Source organism: Myotis lucifugus, unplaced genomic scaffold (genome assembly GCF_000147115.1).
Source record: "Myotis lucifugus unplaced genomic scaffold, Myoluc2.0 scaffold_371, whole genome shotgun sequence".
NCBI lineage: Eukaryota > Metazoa > Chordata > Mammalia > Chiroptera > Vespertilionidae > Myotis > Myotis lucifugus.
In genome coordinates, this window is record NW_005871419.1 from 587,644 (window position 1) to 595,086 (window position 7,443).

Consider the following 7,443-nt stretch of genomic DNA (forward strand, 5'->3'; position numbering starts at 1 on the left):
CTTAGACCGACTTTTGAAGAGAGGAGTGTCAAGTCATTTGTGGACATATTTCACAACCTCCTTTCCCACTCGTGACAGCTATCAGCCTTCTGTCCTGCCGCTGACTGCAGCCAGAGACAACGTGTGAAACCTCAACCCCGATGGATCCTGTCGTTCACCTTCTCTGCTTCTGTGTTTGGGCAGCTGAGCCTTGATCCAGACAAATCCCAGCAACAGGCCCCGGGGGCCACGCTGACATGCCATCTCCAGCGTAGCCGGGCTCTTCTGCTCCAAGACCCAGTGACCCTCCTGTCTGTGTTGGTAGCACACCCAGTGTCCAGCTCTCTCCTCAGTCCCAAACACCACCCCCCACGCTCCCTCTCTGTGGGCCATTTGCCTCTGACTCCACCGATGACTGCTGCTTCCTCTCCTCTCTCGCCAATGAACTTGTATCATAGACTATCTTCCCTCACATCTTAGGGGATGTGAGCTTTCTCTCCTTTTATTCAAGAATCATCATTCTTGGTCCAGTTCCCCCTCCTTCCAGCAGCCTTTCTAGTGGATTTTGGCCATGGAGTGAGAAGGCCCAAACTCATGTTTGTTCCAGTAATTAAAAAAAAAATACAAAACAAAATAATAATCTGCCGTTGGCCCAATCTCTCCCTCTCCCCACTCCCAGGAAACATGCATAACTCCCTTTCAGAGAACGTCCTACAGCGCCTTCCCTTCACAGCTGACCTTCTAGAAAGAATGGTCTGCACTCTTGGTCACTTTTCCCACCACCATCCACCTCTCCACCTACATCAACCTGCACTTCCTTGGCCTCCATGACACTGCCAGGGGCCGCCGCACAGCCAAGTGCACGGGCGCTGGGTTATCCTGTCTGTGTGGCCTCAGCGTAACCCTAAACCCCCGGCGATGCCTCTTTTCCTGTTGGACATGCTTCCCTGCCCCATTCTCCTCCGGCTCCTCTGGCTTTTCTGCTTCTTTTGAGAATGTTCTTGGTTTCTTGGAGGGACCTCAGCAAACTCATGCCATCCTCGCCCTAGCATTCCTGGACAGCACTCTGAGTCCAGTCCTTGTCCAGGAGCTCAGAACCTATGACCCAGCTGCCCCAGAACGGCTCGCACCTGGAAGTCACACATGAACCTTAACCTCCACGTGCCCCAAATAGACTGACTGCATTTCCTTCCAAATGGGCATCCCTGTCCACCCGGTCACTCAAGTCAGAACCTGGGAGAACTTCCATCTTTCCCCCCTATATCTAACCTATTAAGTAACCTCGGAAAACAAAACAACAGCTAAGATGGCTGAGGCCACACTGCTGGGTTCACGGCTGCGGCTGCTGGTGCTGGGCAAGGCTCCTCGCCTGCCTGTTTTCTCATCCATAAACTGGGCCTGGTCACAGCACCTGCTTCATAGCAGAGCTGTGCTGATTGGGTGATAAATGCTTGTAGCGCCAAAGGAGAAGAGCTCGGTAAAGGCTGGCTCTCACCATCTGGTCCTCTTCATCTCCAGGGGCAGACATTGCCCATGCAGTGCTGCTCAAAGTCTGGCCCACAGGCGGGGACCAGCTTGGGAAGTGTTTGTTACTGGTCCACAATGAGACAAGTGCAGACATGGAGAATAGCCTTTAAGAGCACTGAAGCCTGGCCAGTGTGGCTCAGTGGTTGAGCGTTGACCCGTGAACCAAGAGGGCGCAGGATGGATTCCGGGTCCCAACACATGCTCTGGTTGTGGGTTTGATCCCCAGGAGGGGGCCTGCAGGAGGCAGCAGATTGATGTTTCTTTCTCCTCAATGTTTCTATCTCTCTATTCCTCTCCCTTCCTCTTTCTCTCTAAAATCAATAAAAAACATGCTTTTTTAAAAAAAGGTATAAAACAGCATCTAAAACTGATACAGCAATCTGACAGGATAATTTTAAAAAATATGTTTTTATTGATTTTAGAGAGAAAGGAAGGGAGAGGGAGCGAGAGGGAAACATCAATGAGAGAAGCATTGATTGGGTACCTCCTGCACACCCCCTACTGGGGATCGAGCCCCAAACCAGGGTATGTGCACTGAACTGGAATCAAACCAGTGACCCCTCAGAGCATGGGATAGGGCTTGACCAACTAAGCCACACGGCTGGGCTGGACAGGATCATTTTATCGCTGTTGAACCTAATAATATATAAGTGGGGTTTCACCGCCATCAGGATGGCGACTATCAAAAGACCAGACAGTAACAAGTGTTGGCGAGGCTGTGGGTACACTGGAACCCTTGGGCACTGTTGGTGGGAATACAAAATGGTGTAGCCACGGTGGAACAGTATTGTGGCTCCTCAAAAAATTAAAAATAAAATTACTATACGATATACTAATTCTACCTTTGGGCATATACCCAAAAGAATTGAAAGCAAGGACTTGAAAATATATTTGCACACCCACATTCATGGCACTTTATTCAGCCTTAAAAAGAATGGACATCCTCACACATACTACAACATGGGTTAATCTTGAGGCCACTGTACTGAGTGAATTAAGCCAGTCACAAAAGGACACGTACTGTGTGATTCCGCTTATATGAAGTTCCCTGAGCAGTCACATCCACAGAGACAGGAAGTAGAGTGGTGGCTGGCGGGAGTGGCAGGAAGCGGAAGTGGGAGTTGCTGTTTAGTGCTGGGTAGGTGCCGTTTTGCAAGATGAGAAAGTTCTGAGATCGGCTGTACAACAATGCGAGTGTACTTAACACTACTGAACTGCACACTGGGAAATGGCTAAGATGGCACGTTTTATGTTATGTGTACTTTACTTGAATTAAAAATCTTTGATTGAGAAATTAGGGTTTGTATTTTGTATGTCTTTTTACATTTCCCTTTTTGTAGTAATTCATTTTATAAAAGTATCTGTCCGGGAAGGACTGGAAACAGAACCAAGTGGGCCCTTTGCTTCCAGCACAGCCTGGCAGGGTCTCCTCCATCCTCAGGGGCACCTGCCAGCACCCTCCCCCTCCCCAGCCCAGGCCTCACCTGTGCCACGTGATCTTTCTCAGTGGCAAGGCTAACTTGAGTCTGTCTCGTGCAGTTTTTCAGTTGCTTTTTGCTTGCTTCCAGACCCAAAGTCCTCAGTTGGGCACACAGGGCCCTCTGGGCTCCAGTCGGTGCCTCTGCCCAGCATCACAGCCCCTCCTCCTGGGATGGACCTGCCACCCCCATCCTCCACCACGGCCCTGGGGCCTCGGGGCCCCGCCAGGGCATTGGCTGCCCTTTGCTTGCCACGCCTTTCCCCAGGCCCGCCCACCTCCTTCCTGCTTGTCTGAGAAGGCCGCCTTGTCCAGGGAGCCTCCTTGAAGGACTGGGTATCGTTATTTCCACACTAAGACTGGCCAGGGGATGAGCCCCCTTGGCGCTGAGGCTGATGTAAGACACCTTAAAAGTCCAACGTCAGGCTCTGTGATGGGCCTCGGTGGGAGCTCTAGGCAAACGGGCTACTTTCCACCCCTCAGGTGACTCCTGGAGGGTGTTCCTGCCATTGCCAAGTGTCTTTTCCTCCTCCAGGCACATTAGCAAACCAGCACAGTGCAGGGTCCTTCAGAGCTGAAGGGGTGGGAGGTGTTCGATCACAGGGCCCCAGGGCATGAACCGTCTGTCCCCAACCTGTGCAAACGCCATGGGCTTTCCACCTGGGGGAGCAGAGGCTGGGGCCAGGCCTCTGACGTGCTGCCCAGCGGGCAGAGAGCAGGTCCGCCCGCGCTTAGCGTCACCACCCTGAGCAGCTTGGCTGCTTCCCAAGGCCGGTCCCTCGCGGGCCTGGGCCTCTGCTCCATCCTGCAGGGGAGACCTTGCACTTCCGCCGGCACTGCCAGACCCTGCTCTGGGCACCTGGGTTCCAGCGGTGCGCCCCACCCCCCAAGTATGTTTTGTGATCAGCCCACATTATAACTAAAGACAGAAAGAGCGTCTCTTTTATTCTGTGAAAGGCGCTACAAGAAAGGCGCATCGTCCTGAGGCAGCCTTCCTTCTGGACAGCCTCCCAGTATGAGTGAGTGAGTGTGAGCGTGTGTATGAGCCTGAATGAGTGTGTATGTTAGTGTGTGTGAGTATGAGTGAGTGTGAGTGTGTATGTTAGTATGTGAGTGTGTGTGAGTGTGTGTGAGTGTGAGTGTGTGAGAGTGTGTGTGAGTGTGGGCGTGAGTGTGTATGTTAATGTATGTGAGTGTGAGTGTGTGAGAGTGTGTGTGAGTGTGGGCGTGAGTGTGTATGTTAGTGTGTGTGAGCATGAGTGAGTGTGTGTATGTTAGTATGTGAGTGTGAGTGTGTGTGAGTGTGAGTGTGTGTGAGTGTGGGCGTGAGTGTGTATGTTAGTGTGTGTGAGCGTGTGTATGTGTGTGTGTTTGTGTGTGAGCCTGAGTGAGTGTGTATGTTAGTGTGTGAGTGTGTGTGTGTGTGAGTGTGTGTGTGTGAGCCTGAGTGAGTGTGTATATTAGTGCATGTGAGTGTGAGTGTGTGTGCATGTGTGAGAGTGTGTGTGTGTTTTAAAACAGCAAAAAAATCTTTATAATACATAGACCCAACATAGAAATTAGGAGTTATTTATGGCTTCCTGCAACCCTCCCAGGTATAATATGTCAGATTCAAACTGGAAACTATGTCTGGGATGAAATCCTACTTGAAACAGTTTCTTGTGGTTCATATATTCATGACTGATGACTGGTGGCTTTGCACAAACAAAATGAATATTATAATTTTGTGGATAAGCAAATAAATTACTTTTTATAGGATTCAGGCACTTCCCACGGAAGCTTTGATTCATCCAAAGAAGTGCCTATGCGCACAGGTTACTGACTCGCCAACGTGCAGTCCCGAAGGCCCGGCTCTTAGGTTAAACAGGAGGCAGACTTCCTGCTTACACAGGGAAATATAAAATGCCCAGATGCAGAAAGATTCTGTGTTGACATTCTTAAGCCAGCTGGGAGCCCGGAGAGTTTGAGACCTGACCTCCATACGAGGGAACGGACCTTTGCCGGGCCCGGAGCCCTGGGGGTGGGGCTGGTGGAGGACAGTGCCTGTCAGGGAGGCCGGCGTGCACCGTGGCCGGGGAGCTCTGGGGCAGGGCTGTGCAGGTCGGCCCTGCGGTCAGATCTCGGCCAGCTCGCTGCTGATTTTAGTTGCTGCGAGGCATGAGCGGTGCTGCAGAGTTTTCATGGCTCTGGACCTGGACATCACCAGGGACAAAAGATTCCCGCTGGGTAGCTCTCAAAGCAGCTGGGCTGCATTTGTATAAGCACCCAAACAAGCCCCCCCCCCCCGCCCCCCGGGAGCTGCAGTGAGAGACGACTCCTGGAACCCGAGGCAAAGATAAACCAGCTACAGGGACAGGACCCCTGCTACCGGGACGGGACCCCAGCTACAGTGACGGGACCCCAGCTACAGCGACGGGACCCCAGCTACAGCGACAGGACCCCAGCACCGGGTTCGCGGGAGACGTCATGGCACAGGCCCTCTGGGCGAGGGCTTAGGTGCTGAAATTTCAGCAAAGCAGGCCTTGCTCGGCCCAGTTCCTGCTGCCGTGAAACGCAGCTCTTCTGTGGGCTCCCTGGGAAACATGCGAGTGACTGTTCAGGGTGGGGTCCTGGGTCTCTCTCCGATGAAGGGAGCTCGCTCTATGGGGCACTGGCTTGGGGCTCAGGGTGTGTGTGTGGGGGGCGTTCCAGGTGGGACACTCAGGCCCGGCCTGGGAGCTGGGAGGAAGGGGCATGTGGAAGCCGCCACCCCACTCTGTCCCCAGCACCGCTGTCCTTAAGCTGCAGGCTTCCGAGGACCCTGTCGAGGAGTTGCGGCTGGTGACTTAATTTTTCTACCTTTATTTGATCCTAATGTTGTCCAAAGTTAGTTGGATCTAATTTTTTCACAAAGGTGGGAATGTTTGTGTCCTGTTAATGTGGCCAGAGGACAGCCAGCCGGACCAGGCCTGTGGGGGTGGGGGTAGGGGTCGGGTCTGCAGTGACTGGGAGGCTGTGTTGCTGCCCAGCTGACCTAGGCAGTGGTCCCCGGGGATGGGGAGCAAGAAGTGCTCAGAGATCTTACACTTCAGTTTCCTTTGCAAACAGTTCTGTAAACACATATCCAAGCTGGTCGCTGCCCCGAGGGTTCCGGCATGTGGTCCACCCATCCCCTGGGTCCTGCTGCTGGGGCCTCGGCTTTATGGCTTTGGGAGGCAACTGGATTGGAGCAGGCCGCGGACTTTGCTGATGCCAGAAAATTATTTTCTCTTGGATCCAAGCCCTCTTTCGCTTGTTGAGAAAGGGGGCTTGTTCTGGCTGAGCTGGCAGGAGATGCATCATCTTGTTGCAGAAGACCACAGAAAAACCAAGCGACGCTTTAGGGAAAAGGAGGGACACTATTTATTTACACCAGCGGACTCAGGGAATAACTTTCCAAATCTGAGTAAAGTAACATGCAGGGAGCTTCTCTTTTATATCTTCCTGGGGTCTTTGTCCTGCAAATATGGATTATGCTTCCGGTCCTTTTCTCGGGCCTTGCAAGAAGGCCCCCAGGCGTTGGGGGTCTCCAGGCCATATCTGATGGTCTGGGCTGGCGCCAGCGTTAATAACCCTCCCTCCGGGGCAGTGCACTGTTCACAGTTTTATGGCCTCTGTAACAGGTTCTGCAAGACCAGTTGCTGGGAAGGAGGTAGTGACTTAATTATAGGTTATCAAGAATGTACACTGAGCTGGCTGGCATGGATTCCAATTGGTAGCCCCCCAAATATCGGGGTTACATTGGAATTAGCCTTTTTTAGCCTTCTCAATCTCACCCCTTTGGATGCTCCAGGCACCCAGTACTGACCTGACCTGGGGGGCGGGGGGCTTAGTGGATAAGCAATAATTCAGACCTTGGCTCAAGTGTCCTTAGGGAGGCCTTCCTGAAAACAGACAAACAAGCCTAAAACAAACCGGCGAAACGCATAAAATGACCCACCCAGGCCTCTTCTGTTACTACCACTTGACTCTACCTGGAAGCATTTCTTTCTTTGCTTGTTGGTGATCTTTGTCCCACTAGATGTGAGCTCTGTGAGAGCAGGGACCTTGTCGGCACGCTCACCGCTCTGTCCCTGGCATCTAAACAGTGCCTGGCTACAGGAGGCGCTGTCCAAAACCGTGGAGTGAACGCGTGTGCTTTAAAATGTGCAAGGATTTGTTTATTCACGTGGGTAAGACACTCAGAAATGACGAATGTCATGAAGGAAGGAGTCCTTAGCACAGGTCCCTGTGCAGGAGGTACAGTGCGGGCGCAGGCCCAGCTTGGGACGCGCAGGGCGCAGCAGGAAGCATGGGCACGCGTCTTTACCATGGTTTTCTTGGGAAGGAAGGGGCGAGGCAGGGTGAGCGGCTGAGCAGGTTTAGGAGGAGATGGCTGGACTAATTTCCGCGAGCCTCTGGGCTCGAGTGGTGACCCCTCTTTGTTCACTGTCTGGTGATGA